The sequence below is a fragment of the Spinacia oleracea genome, chromosome 4, assembly GCF_020520425.1.
Source record: "Spinacia oleracea cultivar Varoflay chromosome 4, BTI_SOV_V1, whole genome shotgun sequence".
NCBI classification, from domain to species: domain Eukaryota; kingdom Viridiplantae; phylum Streptophyta; class Magnoliopsida; order Caryophyllales; family Amaranthaceae; genus Spinacia; species Spinacia oleracea.
Window position 1 is genome coordinate 42,618,761 of NC_079490.1, and position 21,219 is coordinate 42,639,979.

The window sequence follows — 21,219 nt, forward strand, 5'->3', positions numbered from 1 at the left end:
ACTCCAACATACTGGTATTCTATGTATAGAAAAGTCGTTGCTCCTGATAACAAAAGAAATAATACAAGTCAATAAAATGCTGAGAGGAAGACATACAAAAAAAAAGACTGTTAAACAGACTATGGAGGTACAATCCGTACAATAGACGTAAATTCTAGGTGACCATCACATGACTACAGTTGATGAGGAAATAGGAAGTTCACCCTAAAAAAAATACAGGAATTAGTTCACCCAGAAAACAAAATCATATACAGAACAACGAAAACAACCTATGGGAGAGGCAACCGTCTACTACTTTACTCTTCCCTTAACATTCTTCACTAACCATAAATCTACTATGTAAGGTAACAGAGGAATAAGGCCATTCTAGATGCAACAGGACACTGAAAGAACTTCAAACTCTACTTGACAAGTCATAGAAAACGCAACGACAAATTGACTAATTTTTCAATCTATACATGCTGGTGTTTTTGTATCCAGATGGATGCAATCATGCATTATGATGATCTGCCAAATTTCAGTAGACCATCATTTGTCTCAGCTATTTGTCTCCTGATTTTCCTCTTAGCATGATGATCATTTATATATATTGATCCATTGACTTGAACATATGGCGAGTTAATTATTGATCCTAATGAGTTTTGAAAGTTGCAAAACTTAATTTCTTTCTTTTCTATCCAAACATTAGCAGTCTTTGGAAACCAGAAAATCAAGGATAGACGTATATATATATTACTGGAAAAATGTATCATCACTAGAGGAAAACACATCATAAGTTTCCCTTGAAATAGGCTTATAAGTTGCCCTTTATAAGGGCAACATATGGCAGGGTCACATTTGGCAAATTATCAAAAGTTACCCTGGATAAGGGAAACTTATAAGCTCATAAGTTGCCCTTGTTTACAACAAGGGCAACTTATAAGTTTCACATAAGTTGCCCTTGTTGCAAACAAGGGCAACTCTTGAGTTTTTTTTTTTGTTTTACAAAAAATAATCTGCAATATAATTCCTAATTCTGCAATATAATTTCTGATTTTGCAATATAAAATTCTGCATTATAATTTATAGAATACTGTTTCACCAAACATCAGCTTGACATTCCTCAAAAATGATATAAATTTCAAATTTCCAATAATATTACCGAATTAATTCAAATGTAATTAATTAAATCAATAAATAACAAACTAATGTAAGAGTCACGGATAACTACAAGCCTGCTCTATTTACACTGAGGGTAGTTCACAATTGTTGAAGTAAGTAGCCCACTTGTCTCGAACTTCATCCAACTCCTCTTTGGTAAAGGGTCCCTACCTTGGAGTTTTGAAAACCTTTAAAAGAGTACATGGAAACCAATAAATTAAATTAAGTTTCATATGCGAAAATATAAATTATATTGGTAGTGAAAACAACTTTCTGAGGTTACTAAGACTCATTTCAAGTTCGTTATGCACGCCTATGGGTCATTTGGGTCGATATAGGTCATTTATGGCCAAAAATGGCATTTTCGATCCCACTACCAACAAACGAACCTATTTCAATATTCTAAATATTTTTCATGATTCATATGATTAGTTTTATGTCTATAAGACTCATTTCAAGTTCGTTATGCACGCCTATGGGTCATTTGGGTCGATATAGGTCATTTATGGCCAAAAATGGCATTTTCGATCCCACTACCAACAAACGAACCTATTTCCATATTCTAAATATTTTTCATGATTCATATGATTAGTTATATGACTATAAGACTCGTTTCAAGTTCGTTATGCACGCCTATGGGTCATTTGGGTCGATATAGGTCATTGGCCAAAAATGGCATTTTCGATCCCAACTACCAACAAACGAAGCTCTTTCCACATTATAACCCTTTTTCATGATTCATATGATTAGTTATATGTTTATGAAACTCATTTCAAGTTCGTTCTGCACGCCTATGGTTCATTTGGGTCGATATAGGCCATTTATGGCCAAAAATGGCATTTTCGATCCCAACTGCCAACAAACGAACTTATATTCAAATTATAAACCTTTTTCATGATTCATAGGATTAGTTATATGTTTATAAGACTCATTTCAAGTTCGTTACGCACGCCTATGGGTAATTTGGGTCGATATAGGTCATTTATGGCAAAAAATGACATTTTCGATCCCAACTACCAACAAACGAACTTATAATCAAATTCTAAACCTTTTTCATGATTCATATGATTAGTTATATGTTTATGAAACTCATTTCAAGTTCATTATGCACTCCTATGGGTCATTTGTGTCGATATAGGTCATTTATGGCCAAAAATGGCATTTTCGATCCCAACTACCAAAAAATGAAGCTCTTTCCACATTCTAACCTATAGGGGTTTTTTTTGTGTCGTGCATTTCCCCTAGAAAAAGGCTTTGTATGTTTTTGGATTTCGAAGGAATCGCCACCAAACAATTTTAAGGGTCCCGTTTGGAAAGACCAAAGTTGATTCTTTAGTGGATAAAGCATTGAATCTTAGAAACTGATGGGTGAGATCCGGGCAAGGGAATGAGATTCTTATTCCGCGAGCTTTAGAAATTTTATTCGAGTACATGGCAAATAGAATTTTCGAATAACCCTAGTCATGACACTATGTGGGTTTGAACTTTAAACTTTAACACATAGATTTTCTACTTGTATTGTGACCATTTCGCTTTAAAGTTAATTTAAGGGAACCTAAGGCTGGTTTGTCCAAGAAATTATCTTTGTTAAGCGTGGTGTAACTTTGTATTTTATTGGATTTAGCATGTGAGGTGATAAAAGAAATAAACAAGTAAAGCAACATCACAATAAATAAATGAATTATTGAAAGTGCGTACAAAACCACATCACCTTGAAAAAAAGGCGAGTAAAGAGTGCAGGATTGAAATAGCAATAGTAAAGGTGCAATATTGAAATTCTTTATTGAAAGGTGCGATATTGAAATGCGTTATTGAAAGGTGCGATATTGAAATAATGATATTAAAATTGTGGTATTTAAGTTGCACTATTGTATTTGAGATCCGAACGCCAAACGACTACTCCCTCCGTCCCGGAATACTCGACCCGGTTTGACCGGCACAGAGTTTAAGGGACTTGAATTGACTTATTTAATTTAATAGGTAGTAGTTGATAGTGGGGTATTATTTTAATGTAATTAGTGGGAGGTGGGTTAAGAGGTGGGGTTGGGGGAGAGTAGGGGTTGATTTTTAATTATTTTTTGTATGGAGTAGGGGGTAGGTGGGTTAATAGGGGTGGAGTGAGAAATAATATAATATTGTTAGAATATTTCCATTTTTAGAAACAGGTCAAGTATTAAGGGACGGCCCGATAAGGAAAACAGGTCAAGTATTCCGGGACGGAGGGAGTACTTAATAATAAGTGCGTATGACACGGATTCAAGTCTAAAAATCTCAACTTTAGGAAAAGTTGCTCATCCAAAAGTGTCTTAGATTTTGAGTTATAGAAGTTGAACTTGAACATTGAATCTTGTATATTGAACTTAGGAGTCTTGAATCTCAAAGGTTAGACCTTTTAATGTTAAAAATGTTTCAGGTTTGATGTGCTCCATAACTTAAAAATGATTATAGTTTAAGGAAGTGATTACTAACAACCTTAAACATCATAGAATCTTGAAAATGAAACTTGTATTTGAACATTGAAATGTGGGGTCTTGAATCTCAAAGATTAAACCTTTTAATGTTGAAAAGGCTTCACCTTTAATTTGCTCCATAACTTGAAAGTGATTCTAGTTTAAGGAGGTGATTACAAACAACCTTAAACATCATGGAATCCATAACTTTGTAGTTTAATCATAGAAAGTGTTGGTTTTTGTAAAAATATGTGATTGTTGAAAATGACATTTTTGAGAGCAAAAGTGTCAACTTTACTAATCATTTTGGAAGAAAAATTGAATCTTGTATGGCATAATGGTAATGGTGTCTTTGGACAATCATTTGGAGTGAGTTTCAAGAATGAAACCTCCCCAAAGATGACATCTTTGTATGATTTTCCTAGTTACCAAAAGGCATGAACCCTAAATGGTAACATCATTGGATTTTTGTATTAGAAAGGTAGAAGAATAGAAAGCATTGTAGATTTGAGTAGGGATTCGGAATTACCTAGTTAGGGTTAGGTTGGAATTCCTTTTAGAGCTCCCAATGGCTAGAACACTTGAAATTATATGGGAATTTGAGGATTGAAAGTTGATTTTTGGATTTTGATTTTGAGATTGAATTTCAGAATTACGACGTTCTGATTATAATTTGGTGCCCCAAAACGCTTGGAAATCAGGGTTTAAATAGAAAATTGGATGGCTAAACGCCAAGTGCCAGCTGCGCCCAACACAGGGGCTGGCATCTGGCGCCGCTGACGTGGCATAGGAAACGCCAACGCAAGGACGATGACGCCGTCCTTGCATTTGTCTTTTGTGAATGTACCATTGTACGAAATGTACGAACTTTGGCACGTAGCATTTTCTTAATGATTAAGGCTTTGATTTTGCGACTAAAAACTGGCTGTTTTTGGGTTTCTAAAATCTGGTTTTACGAGACGAGGCCCGGCTTGCTCGGTTTTGTGGGTCGGCGCCCGAATTTGAATTGGTTAGTGTCATTTTGATTGGACAAGGCCTTGTAAAGCCAATGGAGAGATCCATTGGGTGAGATTGTGTTTGGATTTTGTAATTGGTTTTTGGAAATTGAATTTTGTACCGAGTTCCGTAATGGGAATGGTCTCTGGGATTGGATTTTGGATCTTAGACTTTGGAATGTGTTTTAGCAATCGGGACTTCCGCACGGAGTTGTACCAACCATCTAACAAGGATAATAGTATCATCATCATCCCATAGGGGAGACACGAATTAGGTGTCTACAGAAGCCCCCACTTTGATTGAGCGTCCGGCTAGGAAAGCGCAAGTCAAAGTTTTCGAATAGGGACGGAGAATGGTCAAGATGTTCTGCAATCAAGACAATTCTTTGTACGCCGTTACCTGCACAAGACAAGCATTAGAAAAAAAAAGGATAGAGTCTACCTCCGTGCGGTTGTGACGACTCTGATTTGTACTTGTACTGTTTTTCCGCCTTTGGTTTAGAACGGAGCTTGTCGTCGAAAATTTTGAATTTTGAATTTTTGGATATTGAATTCCAGGAGTTGATCCGCTGGGGATGTGTCCACTGGGGAAATGAGTTTTTTTACTGACTCTCAAGATATTGGAGTTTCGGCTGACTTTCCTGGAGCTTGGGTCCGTTTAGGAGTCGAACGCCTGAATTCTTGTATTTTTCGGACTTTGCATTCTTGAAATTTTTATCTGTTGATGTTGGAGAAACAGATGTATTCCAGTATTTCCGGATTGTAGCCTGATTTGATGTTTTGATGTCTGGTGCAGAAAACCGTAGCAGCAAAGAACGTGCAATCAGCACGGAGGACCGCGCGGGGAATATTACGCGCATGAAGAAGCGCTGCGCCCGGCGCAGGGGTCGACGTTCGGCGCGGGGCTGGGTTATAAATACCCCCCTTGCCGTGCCTTTTGAAGAGCACCTTCATTTGTTTGCTCTCTTTCTCTCTCAAAAGTCGATTTCTCTCCCTTCGATTTGGTTGTTCTTGCCTTGTCCATGTAAGTTTTTCATGTTTTGCTTATAAAATAACCTCTAGGATTGCACGTAGTTTTGATTTTCGTACTTGAAATGTTTTGTTGATGATGCTTGTATGGTAGTAGGCTTCTTGTATTTTGTAGGAAGAAAATTGTTTGGTAGCCACTTGAACTTGAACTGTTAGAACTTTGTAGAATTGAATTCTTCTTTGAATTTTGAATTTTGTACTTGGCACATGTAGATAATGACCCCATTGGTGATTCTGCCGGGTCCATTGTGAGAGAGCAGGCTAGTATGGCCTAGGCGTTCTTTGTAGAATCTTGAATACCGGCTTTGGCATGGATAGCCTAGGCGTTGGTGTAGAACTTGAATACCTGCTTAGGCATGGATAGCCTAGGCGTTGGTGTAGAACTTGAAGTGGAGGTCCCTAGCTAAACTTGTATTGCCATTGGGGATTTTTTGAACCTTGGTTTTTGTACGGGCTAGTATAAGATAACCCCCAGGCTTGAATGTTGACTTTTTGTATTTCGAATGCTTTAGCATGCCTCGTCATACCCGGAGGAAGCTCGCCGATCGTTCGACAGCTCGAGAAGCTATGGAGGACGCTTCGGATAATGAAGCGGCAGCGGCGGACGTGCCAGCGCCGGGCATATGGTACCACGGGCAGTACCTACCTTCAAGGGCACCAGCTGGCGGCCCTCGGATCTTGCATTTCGACCATAGTTTCATCTATCCCAACCGCCACGCGCTGGCTTGGTGAATTTTGTACCGTGTTTAGAACTTACTTCCTGAACTTGTATAGACTTGAACTGATCCACCAATTTGTAGGCTAACGGGGAGCCGACGCGTACATTTTGGTCTTTGAGGGATCTTTATACCATTTTTCCGACTGTCTATGACGACGAGGACACTCGAGCGATCTGGATGCAGACGGGTTTGGTTCCTTTCTAGAATGCTTTGGGAGGCGTCCAAGGGAAGACGGGCGTCAAAGCCTGGCTGCAGGCCCTGCTGGAACGGTAGTGGGATACCTCCAACACTTTTCATATTGCATGGGGGGAGATTACTGTTGGAAATTCTCATTGGGAAACACAAAGGAAAAAGAGAGTGAAAAATAAGAGAGTCCCACATGGAAAAAACTCTTTATATTCTCCTTGTTTATTAATTGGGGAATGCGTGTACCTCTTGTTTAAGAAAGTATGAGAGTGGTATGGGTGGACACATATCACGCTCGCGCTTGCCGAGCCGGGCTCGGGCCTCGGGCCGTTGGCCATGGGCATTGGTACTTGGTACTTGGTACTTGGGCATTTGGGAATGCGGTTCGCGGGCGTGGGGTGGGTTTTGTGGGTCAACCCTATTCTTTTTGGTTACTGGACCGTTTTGGTTAAGTTATTGTTACGGGAATCTGTACTGATTACGTAACCGTTGGATTAATTACGTCCGTTACAACATTGAATATTTCTGACCGTTTTTGGCTGTTGCCATCTTCTTTCATTCAGCCATTGTCTGTTGGGTTTCTTTCATTCTGATTACTTAAATCAGAATTTCGGATTCCTTCCACACACAGAAAATCATTCAAACACTCTTCCAGAAAATCAAAAATACATTCTTTCTCTCACACAAAATTGCTCTCGGTTTTGGGCATATGTTCTGACTCCATCCGGCTTTGTGAGTGCACACAACCTCGGAGTTGCGCTAATCCTGGAGGGCGACCACATTCTGTTCTACTGCACGGGGAGGTAGCGCGGAATCTTCTTTTAGGACAGTGGGTGTCCACGACGCAACAGTTGTTCTTCATTCAGTTCATCGAATCAGATAAGTTTGTTCTTATTTTTGGTTTAATCGCAACAATCTGAAAGACGATTATCATGGCTTTGACTTCGAAATTCATGATTCCTGATATGTCTAAGTTAGAACCTCTTGATGGCAAGAATTATAAACGTTTGGCTGTTAGGATGCGATTTTATTTAGAACAAATTGAGATTGCTTATGTGCTTGGTGATGTTGTCGAACGTGATGATGAAACCGACTTGCATGATTTTGAGTTGAAATTTGCTAAAGATGATAGGACATGTAAGGGCATGTTGCTGCATCATATGTCGAATGCATTGCTTGATATCTATATGGGGTTTTGTCATGCTAGGGATATTTGGGATGCATTAGAAAAGAAGGTGCGACAAATGCCAGCGCTTTGCTCATCTGATACACCGGCTGGCTCAGATCATGATACCCATCACAAGCCCAATACACAATGCTAAGTGGGAATGGATCTCCTAGGCCCATACACCACTGCACCAGGAGGGAGGCGATATGTCATTGTTGCTGTTGATTATTTCACCAAGTGGGTGGAAGCGGAAGCATTGAAGAACATTAAAACCTATGATGTGAAGGCATTCATATGGAAAAACATCATCACCCGGTTTGGTGTGCCGCAGTCAATCGTCTTTGACAACAGACCACAGTTCAAGACACCAAAACTCAAAGATTGGCTGGCTGAGCACGGCATAGCCGACCATTTTGCGTTGGTAGGAAGGCCATAGGCAAATGGACAAGTTGAGGCTTTTAACAAAATCATTTCTGAGGGAATGAAGAAGAAGTTAGATGAAGCTAAGGGATTGTGGGCCAACGCGTTTCCAAATATCTTATGGTCAATGCGTACCACGGCAAAAAACTCGACTGAAGAGACACCATTCCTGCTGGCTTACGGGGCCAAGGGAGTCCTCCCCATAGAAATGTGTGAGCCAACACTTCGAGTTATGCTGTATGATGAAAATGCTAACTGGGAGATGATGAAAGCCGCTCTAGATTTCTTAGCTGAAGTAAGAGGCAACGCCTCCCTAAGGCAAGAGCTATTCAAGCTACGCATGTCCAGAGAATACAACAAAAAGGTCTCAAGGAGAGTCTTGACAGTTGGGGCCTTCGTTCTCCGAAAAGTGGAAGCAGTGGGGCGAGCTAAAGAGCAAGGGAAATTGACCCCTACCTGGGAAGGCCCATATGAGATATACGATGAGGTGCGGGACGGAAATTATCGCATCCAGGATATGCAGGGTCGTCCAATTCTTCGGACATGGAACGCTGATAATCTGAAAAAGTACTATTTCTGAAGGGTACTCGGTCTCTGACGGCCATTTAGGGTCAATTTATGTTTGTTTTATCCCACTTGTAGCGAAGTTTCTTTTGTACTTCGCTAAATTCGCCTTACGAAAAAACTCGGGGGAGATTCCGCATCGGCGGAAAAGCGCATTTCTCGTCTCTCGCTCTGATCTGGTGTCGTCGCTCAAATTACAAATAAAATAACTCTACTTTCCCAAGACGTGATTATTCTTTTACAAAAATCCTAATTTATTAATGGCCTAGGAAGTCGCCTAGATTAGCATGTCCATAAAAAGCCTAATTGATTGAAGCCTAAGCAGTGGCCCAGATTAGCAACAATTATAGGCTGATCACCTATTTTATCTACTAAGCTCACAGCACTAATTACACTACTACAAAAACACCTTTTGGAGTTGCCTCTTAACCACTTATAGAGTCGCCTCATGGGCGACTCCACAGGGGGCGATTCTATAGGTACCCCCTTTATGTGTCGCCTGTGACCCGACATTGTAGGTCAGTTTATGTGTCGCCTCTTATGTTAGAGGCGACTCCGAAGAGGAAATCTATGCATTTTTATGTACTTTTCTGAGTCGCCTAATTCGTTTTAGGCGACGCATATGGTGCCCTATCGTGTCGCCCACTTCATTTGAGGCGATTCAAAGGGACTCTAAGGTGTCGCCTGCTTATGTTGAGGCGATTCAAATGTACTCTATGGTGTCGCCTATTTATTTAGAGTCGACCCATATGGTACTCTTTAGAGTCGCCTATTTTGTTGAGGCGATGTATATGATACTCTATGGTGTCGCCTCCATAGTTCGAGGGGATGTATATGATACTCTATGGTGTCGCCTCCTTTATTGGAGGCGATGTATATGATACTCTATAGTGTCGCCTACTTCATTTGAGGTGATGTATATGGTACGCTATGGTGTCGCCTGTTTTTTAAGAGGCGATGTATATTGTAATTTACGGTGTTTCCTGTATACATGAGAAGCGACGACGAAAATGGACGTCGACGATGTTGTAGATGCGCCACATTTCTTTTCTAAATGGCCACATTCAGACCGATCGAAATTAAATGGCATAAATAAAAATTCAAACCACTACAATATAATCTCAAAAATTGATAAAAGACATACATAATACTTTTGTATATTTACATATTAGAAAATCATGGACATGAATTTGAGAAGTTTATGTCAACTAAGTGTCAAACTGAAATTAATTAACTATAAAAAATTATCAATGAAAAATCTACACCATCTTTCAGGAACATCATCGATAATTTCTTGAGTATATGCCTCCAGAGTGAAATGCTACATACACAAAACCAAATGCATAGATATTAGAATCGATGCAAGTACACTCAAACAATTAAGCAAGTGCAAATTTAAAGATAAAAAATTTGATACGTTAATTACCTTTTGAAAATCACGTTCCTTTTTCGATACAAGCGATACTATTTGATCCATATACTTCATGACATAATAGCCGGACTCAACTAGCCCAACTTGTTGAGAACGAGGACACTTAACCACACATATAATAAAAAGAAATACCAACAATTAACGAACACTTAACCACATTGAGCCAGACAACAGTTTCATTCAAACTACTCCATATATCGCACAACAAATACCAAAGGCCTTACCTGGGTACAGACAACTCGGCAAGGGAGCACCTGTATACAATATGGAAAATCCAACCACGTCTTGACTGTATTCTAAAATGTAACCAGAAACAAATGACACAAAGTGAAATAATGAGAAACTCTTTCGCTATATGTTTAGATACCATGTCCAGTCTTTGATATCTCTAACTTTATAAGTTAAGGTTCCTATTCCTAGGAAATCTATTTGTGCTGCAATTCACATGACTAGATTCCAGCCAACTAAGATATTTTCAAAAGGAACGTGAATATGATGCGTTAGTTACCTTTTGAAAATCACATCATACTTAGAGAGTTCATCATAATATATATATGTTTGCTAGAACAGGTGCAGAGAGAAATCAGAAAGATGAAGTTGTTGAATCATGTGGACAATGTAAGGATACACGAGGCAAGTGCTCTTATTTCATTACACAAACTTGCTCTGTATGTTTTTAGGTGAAAGAATGAAGTTTTTAACTTGCTAACTATCTGATCATAGGTTATCGGCTCAAAGACAAAGATTTACATAGTCATGGAATATGCAGCAGGACGACAACTCTCTGACAAATTGGTAAGAACACTAGATAACTATAACTTGATCATATATTGTTTCTTGGAAGTTCGAAGGTTCTAGTTTATCTGACTCTATACTCGAATGTAAAGACTTACTTGGAGAAGTAAAGTGATGCAACAAAATACTTCCAGCAGTAGACTACTGCCATTCCAGAGGAGTTTATCACATTGATTTAAAGGTATTGTAAATAGATGAAAGATGTAGCTATACTGAACTCTGAACTCCATTAGATTGCCCGATCCAAATAAGAACTCAAACCAGCTGACTGACCCAATTGACATGTTTCATTTACTATGTAGCCAGAAAACCTGCTTTTGCATAACCAAGGAAACCTCAAAGTATCAGACTTTGGACTCAGTGCATTGCAAAAGGTACATACTTATCATCAAAGTGAAATTCGTTACCCAATGTTTCCGCTTACTAATTTCTGAACTGATGCCTACAGCCTGGAAGTTTGTTGTTGACAGCATGTGGTTCTCCAAGCTATGTAGCACCTGAGGTAAGAGGAAACTGTTTTCAATCAAAAAAAAAGTCTGATAAGTGATAAGATACAATGGTCCGACATTGTTGAAATTAAAGAACTAACTTCAATATTGTCTAATTGACATGTACTGAACAAGAAAACTTAATAGTGAGCAGTTGCATATGTCTGGGCTTGTGGAGTGATCTTATTTGAGTTGTGTGCTGGTTAACTACCATTCATTGACTCAAATCTATCGAATTTGTACACAAAGGTATTTCCCCTCACAAAATAAACAGCAAAACACTTTTTATCATACAAAAGAACTCTTCATCTGACAAAGTTTCCTCTGCATAGATATTGAGAGTTGAGTATGAATGTCCAAATTGGTTTACACCAAGTCTGAAGCAACTTATTGGCAGATTATTGAATCCCCATTGAAAAAAGGTATACGATTTAAATTCATATAAAAGTATAGGATCACTGAAAAACAACAGATTGATCTAACCATCCTCGACTCCTGTTTTTCTGCAGAGAATTACAGTAGCAGAATTTGTTGAAGATGAGTGGTTTCAGAGAGATTATAAGCCTGCTGCAGGAATTTACTTTCAAGGAAAGAGCTACACAGATGACGTTCGAGCAGTTTTTGAGCCTGAAAAGGTAATGACTAAACCTATACAAGAAACACGTGCTGTTCAAATATGAACATGCTAACTAATTGCCAAGCCTTTTTTTTAGGAAAGTTCAGAAGAAGAAATTTTCCCTGAAACTCAAGGATTTATCAATGCCTTCCAACTGGTCGCAATATCTAGAGACCTTGATTTGTCAACCCTATTTGAAGAGCAGGCAAGTCTACAAACATGAAACCAAAATATGTTTTGCCCCTTAAATCTGATTAATGAGGATTCTCTAGTTATTTTCTCAACTAAAGTAGTAAATTTTACTAATAAGAACTGCACTCATTAGATTAATTGGTATCTTGAAAAACAGGACGACAAAAACAACATGATAATGCTGGGATCAAAATAAACAATCACTGATAGAAAATATAGAGAAAGCAGCAAGGGGTGCAAGTCTTTCAGTTGAATGGATGAGTAACAGCACGATGCAAATACAACTAAAATCAAAGTTTCGTTCATCTTTTAACCTTTTGGCTGAGATAATTGAAGTGGCACCAAAAAATTGTGTTGTGGAAGTATCAAAACCTGCTAGAGAATCAGGAATATATAAAGAGATATATTCAGGATTCTACCCCTGATATTTTCTCACTCTTTTCTTTAAAATGTAAGATAAATGTTGAACTAACTATTTTTTGTGTGTGATCTGAAACAGTTCTGCAGGAGTTTATCTCGATTGCTAATAGAAAAATCACATAAACAATGGAGATGAGATGTCAAACGATGATAGCATCATTAAGCACAAGGTCAAAGGTACTGAGAACAGAAGACAAATCACTTGATATCGACTCTGAAAGATTATGGTTCTTTTTTCTTCTGCATTGTGACTAGAGAGACACACACACATCTATATTATAGAGCTAAGCTTGAGGCAATTAATCCATATGATAACGGAGGGACATGATGTCCATTATAGATTTACCGATTTTTAAGCCTGAACAGGTAATGACTAAACCTATACAAGAAACACGGTTCAAAGATGAACATGGTAGCTAATTACCGAGGCCATTTACAGGAAATTTAAAAAGAAGATATTATCCCTACTTCGTTATGAATGTTTATGTATGAATAACACTAGCTCTCAATAAAACAGTCTGTCTGATTTCTTATTTCGATAATTCTTATTTTTCAAGAATAACGCCGCAACCAAATCTAATGGGAGAATGGTTTTGTCACAATGTAAGTGAAGTTCCACAAGTTCATAAGTTTTTAGTATCCCCAACAACAGTCAAAGGAAATTGGGTGAGCAAAAACAACTCTACAACACAAAATGTGAAGAACTTATCATAACATTATATACGGCCTGACCACACTACTGAGTGAGAAGCTAAGACTCGTATGCAACTATTTTAAGATTCTCCTGCAACTCATCAATTTTTAGCATTCCATCTTGTAAGATGGAAGGTCCAAACTATGTTGCAGAATCTGTAGGTGCGTATAAGAAATAGGATTTGAGTCATTTGACAATTTTCCTACAACTAGAAGATGCTAAACTCGATGGACACAAAGCTGTGTAACCCTCTTAAACCTAATGAGTATATGACTTCACAGTACTCCAAACAAAAAGATGGACCTCTAAAGATTTAGATTATGACCTGTAAAAAATAACCTTTCTCGATAATTTGAAGTCCATCTTACAAGATCAGCAATTTTAAATTAAGACCAGACATCATCAGCAAGAGCTGCAGTGAATTTCCAGTCCAAAGCTAAGAAAACCTATGATGATCAATACCCAACCTTGTATTACTCATTTAGAGATCAAATAGACCATCTGCAAATATAATCACTAAAAAAATTCCTTGAAAGCACTGAACTTTGGCCCAACACAACACATAGAGAACTATTCCTATAAACATCCAAGAGAAATTAAGCACACACATCCTGTAGACACCTACTTTTGTCCCCATTCCCGAAAGGGAAGGTTCGATGATGAAAACATAAATCTCCACTTGACAACGCATCTCCTATAAAATAACGAATCTCAATTCCCCTTTTCATTTCACCCGAAACCTACTATTTATAGAAGCCTGCTATTTATGGGAACCTGCTAAAAATAGTAACTGCCGTAATGGGTAGTTGTTAAAAGTGGCAAGTCATAAAAGATAGAAACCTGTCAGAATTAGGTGTTGCACTCCAACATAAATCCTAAATGAGATAGAAATTGCGAGAGAATCCTATTCCTAATATGATTCGAAAGTAAGAGTTACGTATTAATTAAAATCCTAACGAGCCTAGAGTTCGTAACGGGCCCAGACGCATTCCGTCACAAGGTTAATACGCACTAAAAGACTCGATTAAAGTCTCAAATACTCCAGATTCTAGGAATCCGAATCTGACTAAGAAAATAGCCCAGATCCTATTTTCAACGCCTGGCTATGGGCGCCGAAATCTTCGGCGCCCAGGCCTGGGCGCTGAAATTACCTGGGACGTGTTCTTTCCTAATTCCTCGTGGATTACAGCTCTACAATTCTATCTTTCCACGAACTCTTTTCTATAAATATAGCCCAAGTTCGACGTGAAAAAAGGACACACAACACACAATTATTATTCTGAGTATTGACTCTAAACCCCTAAGCCTAAGCCTCACGCATTTTGTCGCAATCGATCCATAAATCGAACAGAACGTATCCCGTCCCATAATTTGAGATTCGTTAAATAAAAGGAGAAATAGCAAAGTAAAAGTGGTTAGTTTTATGAGAACCGTGACGCACCTCTCAAGGGTGCGTCGTAATGTGTCCCTTTTCCATGGTTTAATTGCTTTCCTCGCCCTTTTGTGAACTGTTAAACTAATTAAATCTGATTTTTCTATCACGCCTAATAAAGATAATATTTTGGGAAATTGAATTATCATGCTAGGTCCCTTAATACAATCTAAATCAGATAATCGCGCTCGATCTAGTACTATATGTTGCATATTGTTAAAACCAACTCATATTAGTTTAATAGTTAACGCATGTCCCTTCAATTATTTATGCTGAGCTGGTAAGGATATCCTGCCTCTGGAGTTATCGAAGAGCGAGTACTCCTCTCGGTAGTTACAGTCCCCCCGAACCCTCAATCTCTACCTTGCGGGTGTATGTTGAGAAATCCCCACACCAGGGATCACAAGGGACCCTACGACCGTCGTGGTTTAAACATAATTGCACTCCCTTTATGTCACGATAACCCGGTTTTGTCAGTTTTTCTCATTGTCGTTAAAAACTGAATGGAGACTCCTATATTACTAGTCAATTGGGTGTAAACTCACAGGAAATCCAATTACACTTGATTTGACAAAAAGAAATATCACACCCACGAGGGACGAGGTCACGCATTAGCCTCGTGCTTTTTCGACCCCCTCACAATGGCGACTCCACTGGGGATAGTAAAGGAAATACTCGTGCTTATAGGTAATCAAAATAGCCGAAGGGTGAAACGATCCTACCCCGCGTTTATTTCCCCATCAAGTTGGGACGACCTGAAAATCAGCATATTAATGTGAACGGACAGAACCGCATAACGAATCTTGGCTCCCTTGGTGTTTCATCTCAGGAGTTGGGACTAAGGATACCCATCGCCAACCGGGGGGTGCATACGCTTCGAATGTTGTCCACTCGGCACTTTCGCTAGTAGTACACCCGTCCCAAACCCAATCGCTCGCCCATTAGGTCCCTCTCATTGGTGCATGCCCCCTTGGCTTACATCGTGATTGGCCTCTTGGGCGAAATTCGTCTGTTGAAGGCACTACCTCGACCGGGGCATGTGTTGGATCTGCGATAGAAGCGGTACCAAGCCAGGCGCAAGAACTACCCATAGAAGCCTATCATAAACTACATGACATTTTTATTATTGCTTCATGATGTAATGTTAGTAATGTGTAGCGAAATATGTGATTGTGTGACAAACAATGTTAGCAAACCAACGACCTAAAAAAATTGCCCAAACATTCATAAACCAATTTGCCAAAGAGTTATACCGAAATACGTGTTCCGCAAACCCGAACGATCGCCACAAAAATAACGGTTCAGCGGTTAATGTTTGCCCATTGCGAACCGCCCATTGCTTGGGGCTAGGAAACGATGACTTCGAAACCTCCACGCAAGGGGTACGAGCTTATGATAACTCCCGAAGGCCTGTGTTGGGAAAAATCAACCTTACCATACAAACCGGGCCTGTGGCACGCACCACGGAGTTTCAAATAATCGACATCAAGCCCACTTTCAACCTCCTCTTGGGGCGACCTTGGCTCCATGACTTAGGAGGTGTGGCTTCTACCTTGCACCAAATGGTTAAACTTAACCATAACGGGGTAATACTAGAAATCCGCGCCCCTCCTCTCGACGTCAGTTGTACTATGGTTGGAACAACCGAAACTGCAGACGACCTTTACGGGTTTCAAATGGAAGAAGCAATCCAGTTCATCGAAGATTATGATCCAGCATTCCTAGACCCGCACGCATCCCGAGTCATCCCTAGAATGCTGTTAGCTCAAGGTTATTTCCCTGGAACCCCATTGGGCATAAGGAAGAAGGAATGCACATTCCATCCTTTACCCAACAAATCTACTCCCTTTGGCTTAGGCTATGAACCAACAGAGGAAGATATTGCTGACCGCCTGTCTGGGCTACGCCTTAACAAGGCCAAACAAACCACCCTCCTTCCCCCGTATCAAAGAACCCTTAACGGGATGTTCGTTCGGGAAGGAGAAGGACACCCATGCGGTGATTTCCCTGAACCCTTCGTTCAGGATGGCTTGCTAAAACCAGGATTTGAAATCTTCCATGACTGCCACACCTTGGATGAGGCACCCCACCTCACCAAGACTAAAACAACTGAAGTATTGGAAAACCAGGCTTTATGGACATTGTTTAACGAATTGAGGCCTATGGAGGACGAGACTGTGATGACTACCCTAGCTTTACAAGATGAAGGTTTCGATCCAACCCGGTTAATCGCTCCTGCATCAACACTAGAAGAGATCGAGAACGGATGGGTGAAGACATATCAGTGGGTCAATGCAAAAGGAATAGAATTCAAGATGAGTACCGGTGAAGGACCAAAGTTTTACGAGACTAAACCCAAGGCTTGAGCCACATAGAGCACCTTAGTAAAAGCGCCTAGTATTTCTTTAGATTGGTAGAAAAAAATAATAAAGACTTTAGATGGTCCTAAGACCCCTTAGAACATAGGTCAATTTTATTTCAGTGTGTTTCCCTTACTTCCCAAATTAATAAAGGCGTAATATTTCACCTAAAATTTTATTCTAACACTAAGTAAGCACCAAATGCACTTGCAAAATACAAAAATAAAGAGGCGGCCCACTCTAGGCCCAAGAAATGAGACCCACTCGGTCTTGAAATCGTGCCATGGGAACCAATTCCCGAAATCCACAAAATAAACCGTACCATCCCCTTCATATCCCCAAAACATAAAAGTCAACCAGTGTCATCATAAAAGTCAATCCATCCATGCAACCCAAAGAAATCAAAGGAAATCAAAATCCAAAACAAATGCAAATGTTGCTTAAAAAGGGAATTAATAAAATATAACCCCACCATACCCTTCAAAAACGACACGCACCTCAAACCCACCCAAAATCCTACACAAAGATCTTCATAACTCCCGCACCCTAACTCCATTTTCAAAGCCATTTCGAGTCACGAATAGAAAAAATTAATCCGGACAAAAATGTGTCTCACGCTAACAGTCAAAAAAGCCTCCGAAATAGCCTCAAAATCAAATTTTTAAAAGCAAAGCACTAAAACGAAGAAAAAAAATAAATGCAAGAACACGTGAAGCAAAGCGTCAAAAACGACAGCCAGAAATCATTTTCAGCGCCCAGGGCTGGGCGCCGAAATCTTTGACGCCACAGCCTGGGCGTTGAAACTCTCTGCCTGCCTAAATTTTTTAGAAGTGCTCGTCATTTTATCCGCACATAACGGAAAAATAACGAACAATTGGGGGGTACAGCACGTATCCAAATAGGCTCACCAAAAAATATAGGCATACAAAAAATAGTCGAATTTCATTTTTTACGCGACTTACGGCAAAAAAAAAACGGTAGACGAAAATAATGATAATACTTCACTCATTTGACCGGTTAAGTAATATGCTTCCACCTCAGGGCATATCCATCAAAATACGGCATCTTAGAATTTATTCTAGCTAGAACTACGCGCGACCTGATTCTGACAAGATACGTAGGCAATCCTTACCAAGGATTCGGTCCAATAAAAAAAAACATATATAAATTCTGCAAAAAGTGTTAGACATATAAAAATATAAAAAAGAGGAGAAACAAAAAATGAAAATGAAAAATAAAATACGCCTTTATTGAAAAATAATAAGAAGGAAAACAAAGTGCTAAGAAATGAAAAAACAAACACAACTGAAATAAATAAAGGGCACCTACACCCTAGCAAAGAACTACACTACTCTAGTTCTTCCGGATCATCAAATAAAGTGTTGTAGAGGGCAATGTTCGCAGGATCCACCCCCACAGTCTTCTGCGCTGCCCCTATATCAATCTCCATAAGAACCGGCTCCTGGACACTAACTTCCAAAGACGCCAAGGCTTCAGAAACATTCTCGGTTATAGCCCGCTCAGCCTCAAGGGCACAGACAATGGTGGGAGAAGAATTATTATCATCAACTAGACTAGCCACTGTTTCTACAGGCGGCTGAGCCTTCCTAACCCACACATTATTCCGGCGACGATCTCCGCGAGAGCCTGCACTTCTTTTAACAACAGCAGGCCCCTTCATGTTAGGCACCTTTATAGGCCTAGAACTGGAACGGGGAGGAACTTCCTTTCGCTTTCGATCAGGACGAGCTTTCACAGTCTTAATACCATGGGTGCGAGGATTGGCAGAATCACGGCCCTCATATCTGACCCGAATGCGAGGTATCAAAAGCTCAGCCGGCTCCCCATTTCGAGCCTCGGTCCTCACGGCCTTATCATCGGAGCTCATCCACAACTTGTAGTTTTCAGAAAGACCCACAAAGCCATTTGTAGCTACGGCCCAACGCGGGAGACCATCATAATACTTAGCCCACGCTTGAACTCGTGCTTGTGAAAAGGCCGCTACTTTAGGTGGTACCGTATCAGAAAATGGGATAGTCTGCCTTAAACCGTATTGACGCATGACTCGGTAAGGGAAAATATAAATGGGCCGAGATAGCCCCAACAAGGAAACATAAACCGATACATCAGAACCCCCCTGTCATAGTAGTCAAACCCCACCACGGTACCACCCACTTAATAGAACAGATACCATGAGTAAAAAAGGAGGCCCACTCGGCCTCGTCCTGACCTCGGTGCAAATATTTTCGGTTACCCAAGGCTATAGGGCGATAATGTTTAGGATCGGTAGGAGTTTCCAAAAGCCTAAGCCGTTCCATGAGCCAAATCTGCAAAAAACGGGTACGATAAAAAAAAAATAAAAAAAAAACGGTTCCTGGGGCGCAGTTTCAACGCCCAGGACCAGGCGCCAAAAATTCTAGCGCCCAGCCCTGGGCGCTGACACTCAGCCCCAAGGCAAGACGAATAAAAAATATATATGCAAAAAAAACGTATACGTGCGCAAAGAAAAAATCGATTACCTGCAGTAATAGGGGGCTTCCCTTAAAATATTCAGATTTGGCATCCTTTTTCAGCTCATCCGCACTCAGCAAAGTCTCGGCAACAACCAACGGCATAATAGAATAGCAACTTTCCATCTGGCTAATCAAGGGGATCAACCTTATGTCACCGAACTCACCATTGTTATTCGACAGCAAATAATGATTCAACAAGCAAAATACAAGGGCTCGAGTATTCAATTTCTGTTCGGTCATATTCTTACTAGGCCTAAAGTGATGTTTTACAAGTTTTGCCAAATTAACCTCATCACCTACAACAATTTCAGCAAGCATGTTAGCATCTAGTCCTAGGAAAGCCCCTATGGTTGTTTTACCCTCTTCAATAGTGCCAGGAGTGGCAGGGGTAGCATTAGTAGGATAACCAAGGATCGCAGCGAATTCATCAGGGAAAGGACATATTTCGTTGCCCCGAAAGACCAAAACATGATGATCGGAATCCCAAAAGCTTAGGGCTGCATGCAGAAAATTATAGTCAATATTAATTTGTTGTAAGCCTAAAAGTGCCTCTAAGTGGTATTCTTTTAACAAAGCCTTTTCTGAAGGAGTAAGGGCCCGTAGCCAACGCCTAACAGCCCGTTGGAGTGACAAAGTAGGAATCGACATGACGAAAGCAAGGAGTAACTAAAACACAGCAAAGGAAGAAGGAAATTGAGAGTGATGGAAAATAGGGACGTATCTAGCCCCTATATATAGCTGAACGCATCAAGTGACATCCTGATCCCATTCGGAAACGCGTTAAGAAATCCGAAAGTCAAAATTCGCCAGGAAAGGACTTTCAGCGCCGAAGTTGGGCGCCGAAATAATTAACGCCCAGCCTTGGGCGCCGAAAATGCAGCCCAAGGCCCAGATTTCACAAAACGCGGAACAAGAAAAGACTTAAAACCGTGTTGCTAGACACGAGGCCCTAATGCAATTAAGATCAAGCCCAAAAGCACCTTTAAGCTCCCAAATAGCAAAAATGAATGGTAAAACTTGGTCGAAACTTAGACTTGTCTCAAGGAACATATATGTACACTTTTCAAAACAAATATGAAATATCAAGGTCATTCTTCGAAACACCAAAAAATGTTGTTAAGTCGTTGGTTTCTCAAATAAAAAAATGTTTGTATGTCAAAAGATTAATCCGGGCCAAGCTAAACCGGATGATATTAAACCTTGTCGCCCGAAGACTGAAGTCGCACCCCATGACTTCGCCAAAATAGCACACCACTATGAAAGGTCGCTCGCACATACGAGCACGACCCCAAACATGATTAAAAGACGTTATGAAATATGCGAAAAATGACCAACCAAGCCCGAGTGCTTGGGGGCTGGCGAAAAGTATACTCCAACAAAGAGTGCGCAATCGAATTCACATTCCCGGACTACGCTATACGCCGTCCCATGTTTGGATGATCTCAAAAGAACAGGTTCGACCTCAGAAAAGGGTCGTCATTGACACTTGTACATGGTCCTCTGATCAAAGACCAAGTAGTGGCAAAAATCGAGCCGTAAAGACTAGCTCAAAACCACGAAAGCAGACGGTCACAAGACAAAGGTCCGTCTAAACCCGTTGTCAACC

The 21,219-nt window shown here is 40.1% G+C and overlaps 1 long non-coding RNA gene across 1 annotated transcript; it reads right to left on the minus strand.

The window, feature by feature from the left end:
* Nucleotides 1–9,791: 9,791 nt before the first annotated feature.
* LOC130459894 (uncharacterized) lies at nt 9,792–15,856 on the minus strand. Its single transcript, XR_008919622.1, has 3 exons — nt 11,323–15,856; nt 10,098–11,209; nt 9,792–9,992 (listed from the first exon to the last, which is right to left on the minus strand). It is a non-coding gene; the product is annotated as an uncharacterized lncRNA (long non-coding RNA).
* Nucleotides 15,857–21,219: the final 5,363 nt, after the last annotated feature.